The sequence below is a fragment of the Octopus sinensis genome, linkage group LG22 (genome assembly GCF_006345805.1).
Source record: "Octopus sinensis linkage group LG22, ASM634580v1, whole genome shotgun sequence".
Taxonomy (NCBI): domain Eukaryota; kingdom Metazoa; phylum Mollusca; class Cephalopoda; order Octopoda; family Octopodidae; genus Octopus; species Octopus sinensis.
This window is the reverse complement of record NC_043018.1, coordinates 11,255,840-11,267,177: the sequence shown is the minus strand read 5'-3', so window position 1 is coordinate 11,267,177 and position 11,338 is coordinate 11,255,840. Positions and strand designations below refer to the sequence as shown.

At 36.4% G+C, this 11,338-nt stretch overlaps 1 long non-coding RNA gene across 1 annotated transcript in view; it reads right to left on the bottom strand.

Moving 5' to 3' along the window:
- Positions 1 to 420: 420 nt before the first annotated feature.
- LOC115223267 overlaps positions 421 to 11,338 on the bottom strand; it is a 61,495-nt gene continuing 50,577 nt past the window's right edge. Inside the window, exon 3 of the long non-coding RNA XR_003882789.2 lies at positions 421 to 557. This is a non-coding gene — a long non-coding RNA (uncharacterized LOC115223267). The remainder of the gene's footprint in view (positions 558 to 11,338) is intronic.

Sequence of the window (11,338 nt, the reverse complement as noted above, 5' to 3'; positions counted from 1 at the left end):
ACCTTAGGCCCAGGCTGATGAAACTCTTATAAATAGATTTGGTAGACGGAAACATAAAGAAGTGGTGAGTATGTGTGTGTGTGCTTTTGTCTAGACATCACGTGATGGTTGTAAACGATCATCATTGTCATACAGGTGAGGCTGTTCGTTTCCAGTCTTTCTTGAGGAACATACCTTGGTATAGGGAAGCATTAACTTAGAAATACGTTAGGGTTGGCAACAGAAAGGACATCTGGACATAGAAAATCTCTGGCAACAAACTCTGTCCAACCCATGCCAGCATGGAAAAGTGGATTTTAAATTATGATGATGAGTGATATAAATATGGGAACATGATAAAAAAAAAACAACGTTCAATAAAAGAAAATATTCTGAAACAACAAAAGTGTAATGAGAATGGATGAGCCATTCAGTGGAATGAGGGACAAACTGAATATTTTTGGTTAATTAACTTACCTGGAGTGGATCCTCAAGGACTCCACTGCAAATAGCACAAATCAATTCTTCATCAACATCCCCCTGAAATCTGACAACTTCATAACCCATCTCTTCAAGGCCTAATGGGGAAAAAAGAAATGGTAAATGTGAAAGAAAAAAATGACTGTCAGTTAAGAATTTTACTGGTAAGAGACAGAAAGAAAAAATTAAATGGTGATGTCATTTATGGAATTCATAATAACTATAAAGACTCATACAAAAGATGTGATGATTAAGTCTTTGGGTGTCAGTTTTCTAACAAGACAACATTCTGTCTTCATAAAACAGAAACTAAAACATGCACAGGACATTATAATTCAAATCAAAACACTATTTATGGAATTCAATATTTCAAAATGGTAGTTTATATATTACTACTTAGAAATTGTTATTGTTAAATAATCCCAGATCAACCCTGGACCTGCAGCCATATAATCAAAAGCATTCCACTATTTTTATTTTTTATACAAGGGTGTGTGTGTCCATGGCAAGGGAAAGGTTTCATAAACCTTGAGTTTTAAGGGTACCATTGAAGACTTCACATAAACCTAGAGCCTGTTGGTTCAGACAAGCCTAATACTCAAAAAGCTATTCTTCCAAACTTTAAAAAGGCCAACACCAACAGAGCATGCTAACGAAACTCTTATTAATTTTACATCACTACCACAGCAGTCTACAGAGGTTTGTACTTCTTATTATGTGGTACTATATGCCAACGGTATCTGCCAATAAAAGACTGGCACTCCATTCGTTATGATGACGAGGATTCCAGTTAATCAGATCAACAAAACAGCCTGCTCGTGAAATTAACATGCAAGTGGCTGAGCAATCCACAGACATGAGTACCCTTATAGTATTTAGGGAAATTCAGTGTGACACCCCAATTGTGACAAGGTTGGCCCTTTGAAATACAGGCACAACTCAATTTTGCCAGTTGAGTGGACTGGAGCCACAGGAAATAAAGTGTCCTGCTCGAGGACACAACATACTGTCATGAATTGAATTCACGACCTTATGATCATGAGCTGAACACTCTAACCACTACCAATGCACTTCCATATAGCACCTACCTACAACTATATATAATGCTGGCAGCAATATACAAAACTGTTGGGCAAAAAATGGCTTGGTCTTGGTTGAAATGGTTTGGATTTACAGGCCGGCTTAACTAGGGTTGAAATTGGTCCAAACGACAATAACTGACATACTTTATCAAAGATAACTAGAACAACATAGTAACAATGACAACACCTAATTTCAGTACTATGAAATAGAACTAGCATGGACAGCACACTATAACCTGAACATGTTTTTTTATAAAATAAGTTTATTTTCTTTAACCATTTTAACACCAACCTATGCAAGAGTGCTTCTAGTTCTATGATTCAAACTTTAACCTTTTAGAATTCAAATTTCTTTGTCAAATATATTGTTTATTTATTCACATTTTGTTTTGAATTAATCATGCATTATTTTGTAGCTTCAAAATTTCAATGGTGTGTTTGTATATTTTTAGAATGACATTGTAGGGTAGGTGTGAGAGGTTGGATCTGGTCAGTTTTAACATAAAACAGGTAGATATGGCTGGATTAAATGCTTAAGGTTAAAGATCTTAAAGTAATGTAAATTAAAACCTTCGATCAAAATTTCATGTCAATTTAAATTCTAAAACAAAGATAGTGTTTTTCAATAGAAATATGATTATAAAGGAGTTAAATGTCAACTTAAAGAAATTACAATTATGTTAATTAAAAAAATTTTCAAGAATTCATTAGTATATTAATCACTGAATTGATAGTTTGGTACCTTTATTGATTTGTGCAACTGTGCTATCCAATGGACCAGTACACTTTAATATAATTTAAAAAAATATAAAAACACCAGCTCATTGCTGTATGTAATGATAGGAGAAATGATTAATTAGTTTGTTAATTAAACAGAAAAGGAAAGTGTAAGAAAGGAGCAGAGTAAAACAAATCAACTTCATTAGATCCCTTTTTTATTACCTTTACTCTTTGCCCTCCCATCCCACCATGACGCTCCATACTCACTACTCCCCCAAGCCTGCCTTCCTCTCCAGTACATCATTCTGCTGGAAATGCCCACCCTACTTGCACATGTTTCCCAAGAAGTTATCAACTAAATAGGTGTTTAAGAAAACCATTAACCTCATCCATTTTGATAGGCCCTATGAAGGCTGTGGGCTAAACCCTTTTCTCCAGGGACTCACTCCTGCTTTTAATCATGGTTATTCAGCCATCACTCACCAGTCATCAGAGGTGCCTTAGTTACAACAGATTTCTTTTAAGCATTGCTAGCAGCCCTCTTGATAAGCTGCAACTGTTTCTTACCAACAAGAACGGAATAAGACCAGTGTGAGCAACAATCCCTACAGTGGCTAGCAGAAAAAGGATGTTGGGGGTGTCAATTTGCCACATGACACTGTTTCGTTTAGGGTTTTCTCCAGGGACATATATTCCAAGTGTGCAAGGTGTGCACTGCACAACCATCGAAAATGACACAATGTTACTAGAGAAAGGACTAAGTATTTCACTGGTACTTTATTTTATTGATCCCAAAAGAATGGAAAGCAAAGATAACTTTGGCAGGATGAGTAAAGCAAGAATGCCTCAATGGAAGTGACACAAAATTGGCAAGCTCTGGAGAGCAGAAAGCATTGTAGTAGTAGTAGAAAAGGCAAAGAGAGGACACACAGCACATCTGTGGGACAGAAACTGCTTGTGAATGATTTTATACCCATCAGTTAGGTGGCCTCTCTCAGGACTTATGAAGAATATTCAGGTAGTACCCCCAGAATCCATTTGATTAATTATATGAACTTAATATGCATTTACTATTTCTCAGACCCCCCCCCCACTAAGCCTCACACTGCAAGAGATTTCAAGATTTAACCCAGTTCAAAACAGACATAAAAACAGTCCACACAATTTTATTTACTCAAACACAAGAATCAAAGAGTCAGCTAAAGGGTAATAACTTTAATATTTCTATATTTTGCTATGGTATAAACAATGAAATAATTGGTAAGAAACTACAAGGTTATCCTTCAAATGAAATCAAAAAGCAGTTTCCTTTTGGTCTTATTTTTTTGCAATTGTTCTTTTATAATTTTGGTTTCTTTTGCCAACTCACAAAGGACAGGATATGCAGCCTGCTCTCCTCATACCCTTAATTATTTTCAACTTGCTCACATTCCCTAACCGAAAAATCAATACCTCCGATGAAACTACATTCCATATCTTCTGTAACTGGCTGTGTGGTTGGATATGATTTGTAACCTTATCAATTTTTTACATAGTTACAAGACAAAAAAAAACATAAAACAAGAAAATCAATAAAAAAGTTCGGAATAACTAAGTTGTTGAGTAAGTTGTGGTATTGTACCAAAAACCTTTACAGATGTCACATGGAATTTGAAATCTAATAAACTACCAATGAAAACAGTCAAACCTAATTAAGCCAAAAGCTTTAATTAAAAATTCTAATCATTTATTTATTTTATTTTTGTATTTTGGTCTTATAAGCACAATTAGTATGGCTAAATCTTTAGTTCAAATGTAAAGTTACCAAGAAAGATTCACCCATCCACCCCAGGTTTACATCAGTGGTCCAACCTGACAATTTGTCATCACCATTGCAAAGATAAAGCACTGTACAAGCACTTGAGAATGGATGAAAATGAAAATAGGTGGATAAAGAGAAGAATGCATGAACAATTTCATAGGGATGTTGAAGATAAGACAGACAGAGAAAAAAGATGGCTGTGGATGACTAAAAGTGATTTGAAACTGGCAATGGAGGCTCTAATTTGTGCTGCCAAAGAGCAAGCATTAAGAACCAATTACACTAAATACAGAATAAACACATTAGAAAAAGTGGTAAGTGCAGAATTTGTGGACAAAATGGTGAAAGCATATGGCATTTTACCAGTCAATGTACACCACTAGCCCAGAAAGAATATAAGAAATGTCATGACAATATAGCAAGAATTGTCCATTGGACGCTTTGCAACAAGTCTGAACTTGACAGAGCAAAAACTATATAAATATAAACCCAAAGGCAAAATCAAAAATAATAATGTAAAGATCATATGGGATTTTATGATTCAGTGCAACCATGAGATAGAGAATAGGAAATCATACATAGTGTTAACTGAGAAAAAGCAAATGTTACTGGATCATAGATATAGCACACCCAGCTGACAATGAGGTATGTGATAAGGAAGAAAGAAAAGTCGATAGATATGACAGGTTAGCTTAGGAGGTTAAGCAGTTGTGGTCGATCAAAAAGGCGGCAGTGGTACCAATAATTGTTGGAGCCCTGGGAACAATGAATAAAAATCTTGAGGAGTACATGCAACAAATAGGGGCTACAATAAGGGTGGAGCACTTGCAGAAAACAGCACTGCTTGGAACCGCTCAAACACTCAGGATGGTGCTCAAAAAACAAAGAGTGTTACCTTAGTTCACTGGTAGTGAACAGCTGGCACCATAGTACATCTCCAGCATTAGGAGCTGTGCAAAGACAATAAATAATAATAATAATAATAATAATTTGATCTTAACTGATTGGAAGTGTTATCATGTAAATTGTTTTATCGTGCACATATGGTTGTGATACACATGCCTGATGTACCCTTATCAGACGAGTAGTCATGATGGGTATACTGAGCTTCATATATTTTACCCCAGTGTCACTTTGATGGCATACACTGCTCTCTCAATAATAATAATAATAATAATAATACTGCTGCAAGGTCATGTGCTGTCTATCTTGAAATGAGATCACCATGTTGTGCACATATGGTTGTGATGCATGTGCCTGGTGTACCCTTATCAGACGGGTGGTCATGATGGGTATGCTGGGCTTCGTATATTTTATCCCAGTGTTACTTTGATGGCATGCACTGTTCTCTCACATAATAATCATCATTATCACCATCATCCTTTAACATCTGCTTTCCATGGGCTGGATGGTTTGACAGAAGCTGGCCTGCTAGAGAGCTGCACCAGGCTCCAGTCTGATTTGGCTTGGTTTCTATGGCTAGATGCCCTTCTTAATACCAACCACTTTGTGCTGGGTGCCTTGTATGTGGTAATGGCATGGATGCTTTTACGTGACACTGGCATGGGTGCTTTTTACGTGGCACTAGCACAGGGCCCTTGCAGGCCAATCCTCTTCAGCAGGGGAAACAGCATTAATACTGATGCTGTGGAGGATGGGTATTCTTGAGTATGGCAAGGTGCCAAATATTTCAGTCCTTTCTCACCTCTGCTGTAAGGTTCAGTGTCCTGAGGTCATCTTCCAGTACTTCATGCCATGTCTTCCTGAGTCTCCCTCTATCATGAATGCCATCCACTTTGAGTGATCAGCACTTTTTTATGGAGCTGTCTACATTCATCCACATCATAGATGTTAAAACAATGATGATGATGATGAGGAGGAGGCGGTGTGATTTTGTTATGTCTTGAGCAATTGCCTGCAGGTCCTCTCACTGGGAATGGCTTATCGATATCTTCCTTAAATACAACGGTAAAAATCCTTTAGGAAATCTAAATGATATCTGCAACATTTATGCTCCCTCTAAAGACACCGGCTTTGACTGGGAATCAAAACTAGCCAAAGAACTCCTTCAAAAGTCCAAGCAATGTCTTTCACATGCATATCAGTATAAAATGATACATTTTTTCCCCTCTTTTTAAGCAGCCATAACAGCAGAACTCAGAACACTGTACAGCATGCATAAAGCAATGGGGTTGGTGGGAGGAGAAATCTGCCATAAACAAACCACAAGTTCATAATTCATAACACTAGACACAGTTCTCTTTGAGTGGAGAGTAAGATGTTTAACAATAGCAACACTTCACTAGTTCAAGGTGGTTAATGAACTGGCAAGCCTGCATGGAGTGTAACAAAGACACAGAGCATTGCATAATTCATTACAAATAATAATAATAATAATAATAATAATAATAATGATAATAATAATAATAATAATAATAATAATGATAATAATAATAATAATGATAATAATAATAATAATAATAATGATAATAATAATAATAATAATAATAATAATAATAATAGAAGGGAAATAAAATCAAAGGCTAAATATACGAATTCATGGTTATATATCAGCTCTAAATATACAAACAGTGAAATAGATATTGCTTCAGTATTAGGAATATATCCAAATGCCTTTTTTTATTTATTTATTTACTTATTTATTTTATTTGTTTAGGTTATTTTTTTTCTTTTAATTTTTGTTTTTTGAGGAAACCACGCATTAAAATACCTAAAGATCATGGAGCTTAATTGATACAAATATTTAAAAATGAAAGAAAATAAAAATAGAAATTCTTATTAATATAAAATAGAGTTTGTTGGTAAAATATAAACGTTATATTCTCTGTACAGAAAAGAGAAGCTGCCTGTCTAAAACAGACGATGACCCACTTGCAAGTCAATGACATCAACTTAGCCTTTCATCCTTTCGGGGTCAATAAAATAAGTACCAGTTGGATACTAAGGTCGATATAATCAACTTACTCCCCCACCTCGAACTTGCTGGTCTTGTGCCATAATTTGAAATCATTATTATTATTATTATTATTATCATTATTAAGCCTGCAAAATTGTTAGCATGCCAGGCAAAATGCTTAGTGGTATTTCATGTCTATATGTTCTGTATTAAAATTCTGTCAGGATCGACTTTGCTTTTCATCCTCTCAGGGTTGATAAAATAAGTACCAGTTGAGTACTGGAGTTGATGTAATCAACTATCCCCCTCTCCACCAAATTTCAGACCTTGTACCTATAAGGATTATTATTATTATTATTGAGTGAGAGAGCAGTGCATGCCATCAAAATGACACTGGGGTAAAATATACAAAACACAGTATACCCATCGTGACTATCTGTCTGATAAGGGTACACCAGGCACATGCATGACAACCATGTGTGTGAGACATGGTGATCTCACATCAAGATAAACAGCGCATGGCCTTGCAGGTGGGGCCCAGTTAGAATTTTCTTCTGGTCAAGTAGCCCATCCTGCTCAAAAGGTCCCTGAATAAGGACTGTTTAAGGATGTTGAACAAACTACCCATGTTTCCAAAGGTGAATTATCCAAACCCCAAAGAATTCCTTTCAACACATGGCTATGATGCTTCCCCCACTACTTCTGCTTGTGATCAGAGATGCACATATCGTCAGCCACTAAGGTACATGCTCAACTGGTTATGGTCAAACAACTGACAAGCAAATCTGTGGTTATTATTATTATTATTCAGGTGGTAATCTTTATCTTATTAAATTTTTCCCTTCAAAAACTCATATGTTGAAATCAACGGAAGTGGCCATCATCCTTAACCCTTTCGTTACCAAACTGCCCAAAGCCGCCTGAAAAAAATTTTGGTTAATGTGACCAAACCGCCCAAACCCGCCCATATTTACCTATTCATATTTAAATGAGAATATCAGAGCAAATCTCTTTAGTACATTCGTGAAAACACGTTATTATACTTCGTAAACAGTTCATCTACAGTTTTGTACAACAATCAAAGTGTAATTTTAATTCCATGAATTTTGGGAGATTTTTTTCCGAAATTTGTTCCTATTGAGTTTTCAAAATTTGTAATTCTGACAAAAAATGGATACGAATTTCATTATATCAAGCAGCGAGTCAGAATTTGAAGGATTTTCTACTGAAGACCTTCATAAATCTAACTCTATGACTGAAAAAAAAAAGCACGTGGTATTTGATAATGAATCTGATGTTTCATTTTCCGAAAGTGAAAACAGTGAATCCGAGAGCTCCGACAGCGATAAAGAAAATGAATTGGCACCTGAATGGAGTGAAAATTTAAAAACTGTTTCTTTCGGTGATTTTTCTGAAGAAACTGGACCAAGCCACAGACTTTCTCAGGAGAGTAAAGCCTTAGACTATTTCTTTTTACTTTTTTGAATGAGCCTATTTGAAATCATTACGGCAGAAACGAACCGTTACACTAAATGTAAACAAAGCGAAAGAAAAGATAGTTAGTGGTTTCCCACAACCTTAAATGTAATTAAGACTGTTTTGCCATAAATATTATTATGGGTATCAGAAAGTTACCCAGAATAACAAATTCTATCGTAAAATTTTGTTGTATACCCAATTGAATATTTGCTAATAACCCATTTTCTATAGCGATGTTTGAACAAAATTTTAATAATTTTATATTTTGTTGAATTTACCTGTATCTACCTGCAATTAGAGTCACTTTGTGACAAAAATTATAGTATAGAATTGGTTGAGAACATTTCATTAAATTATCTTCCAAAAATCACATTAATATATTGATAAATAAAAAAGTTATAGTTTAATGAAACCAGACTAAATTTATGATTATGTTAGAAATTAATTGAAACACATAAGGGGTGTATTTTGGTCAGAAATATAGTAACGAAAGGGTTAAGGTAGTGAAAGGCAGCAAACCGGCAGAATTTGTTAGCACACAGGACCAAATGCTTAGTGGCATTTCATTCATCATTCCATTCCAAGTTCTAACTCTGGTGAAGTGGACTTAGCCTTTCATTCTTTCGGGGTTGTTGAAATAACTACCAGTAGAGTATGGGGGGGGGGGTCGATGAAATTGACTAGCCCCCTCCCCAAGAATCTCTAAGACTAAGATTATTAATATCAAGATAGGGAGCTAGCAGGATTGTGGGACAAAATGCTTAGCAGCATTTCTTCCAGGTCTTTACGTTCTGAGTTCAAATTCCACAGAGGTTGACTTTGTCCTTCATCTTTTCAGGGTTGATGAAATAAATACAAGTACTAGGGTTGATGGCTCAGCTGGCTCCAACTGACGGTACCTGGTATCGGCCCCTATCCAGGGTTACAGAAAGGAGACAACCTTCAAAGAAATCCGGAGTGGAGCTCCGTGGGCAGTTTAGTGTTCAACTCAACACTCTTCTGGCAGCTCCTGCAGCCAAACTGGTGCCAAACATAATGCTCTGCACTCCTTTGGACTATGTCAGCAAGGTCAAGAGAGGAATCCTGACGATTGGGCTACCCAGGATTTTTTTACATCTAGCCCAGGCCTGCGCAAAACTGGAGAGGACATGAAATGTGAAAACCAGACCGGATTAGTTTACGTGCAACTCCATTATAATACTGCTAGGTAAAGGGCCTGTAAGATATATTGAGGGAGGGGTTAGCTGGTACACTGGCTCAGGGTGTGGACAGTCAAAGGAGAGGCCTGTGACCATCCACCAGGCTACATCCTATATCATCAGGGAAATAAAATAGGAAATATAAAAATATGTTGTTGTGTCAGCCCTAACAGAGTAGGTCTTTGACCAAAAAATGTTTAGCCATGACAATTCCTATTTTCGTTCAGAATGTATATCTTAAGCTACATTATTCAATGTTTTTTATTAAATTTAATTTTTTTAATTACAATTATAGAGTAGGGTTCAAAAAAACAAATTGGCTGCTATTTTTAGCAGATTGATCAACTGCATAGAAGTTTTCTTTGTCAGCTTGTATAAAAATCATGCAGGAAGAAGTAACAAATCAAAATGTAAAAGCCATACTATTTCTCCATGAGAAACAACAATGTAGGAGTTTTGAGTTCATAAAACAAGATAGATGGTCTGCTTTAGAATATAGATCTGTTCAGTCAGGACTGACCTGGAGTTAAACATCAACAAACAACAAAGTGGATGGAACTTGTGGAAGAGGGAAATCTATGAAGAGATGAGACAAAGTACCAAAGGATGACCTCAGGTCACTGAGCCATATGGAGGAGATGACAAAGGAGTGAGGCATCTAGTGCCTTTCTGCACTCAAGAAGAACCATCCTCCACAGCAAATAAAAAATAAATAAATGTTCCTTCTTGAGCCATGCCAGGCTCATAAGGGCCAGTTTCCCAGTTTCAGTGGTGTAGAAATTCCCCCACCTGGACGGGACGCCAGTACGTCGCAGGATTACTCATTTTTGCCAGCTGAGTGGACTGGAGCAACATGAAATGAAGTGTTTTACTCAAGAACACAACACATCACTCAGTCCAGGAATTGAAACCACAACCTTACGATCATGAGTTCAACACCTTAACCACTAAGCCACACACCTCCACATCAGAGGAGGATTGGCCTGCAAGAGTCCTATACTGGTACCAGGTAAAAGCACTTGTGCTGGTGCCACATAGAAAAGCATCCAACTCTGTAGAATGGTTGGTATTGGGAAGGGTATCCAGCCAGAGAAACCAGGACAAATCAGACTGGAACCTGGTACAGCTCTCCTGCTTGCCAGCTCTGTCCAACCCATGCCAGCATGGAAAACAGACATTAAATAATGATGATGATAATGATGATGAAACAACAACATACAGAAGTATAGAAAGAAAAAAAAAGATTTCTGAAAACTAGTGCAGCTAAACTGGAATGAGAGCCTGGGAGTATTTCATTGGAAAAGTACTTTTGCAAAGTAAAAAAAAAAATTTTCTTTCCTCAAATCCATGAAGTATAAGTAAAAATAATAAGAAAAATGTGAGAAAAAAAGATAAATATATGAAAAAAGTTTCAATAAAAAAAAACAATGAAATGTGGATTCTCTACATTGGTGCAAGCTAAAAAAATTATGTAAATGGCAGGAACAGTCAATTGCACCAGACCGCATACTTTGTACTTTCATTTTATTGACCCCAAATAGAGGGAAGGCAAAGTTGGCATCAGTAAGACTTAAACTTAGGACAAGGACTAATGCCACCCAGCACTTTGACCAATACTCTAAGAATTTTGCCCGTCCATTGCCGGAACCCTTTAGCATTCAGATCACTCTGTCAAATGTAA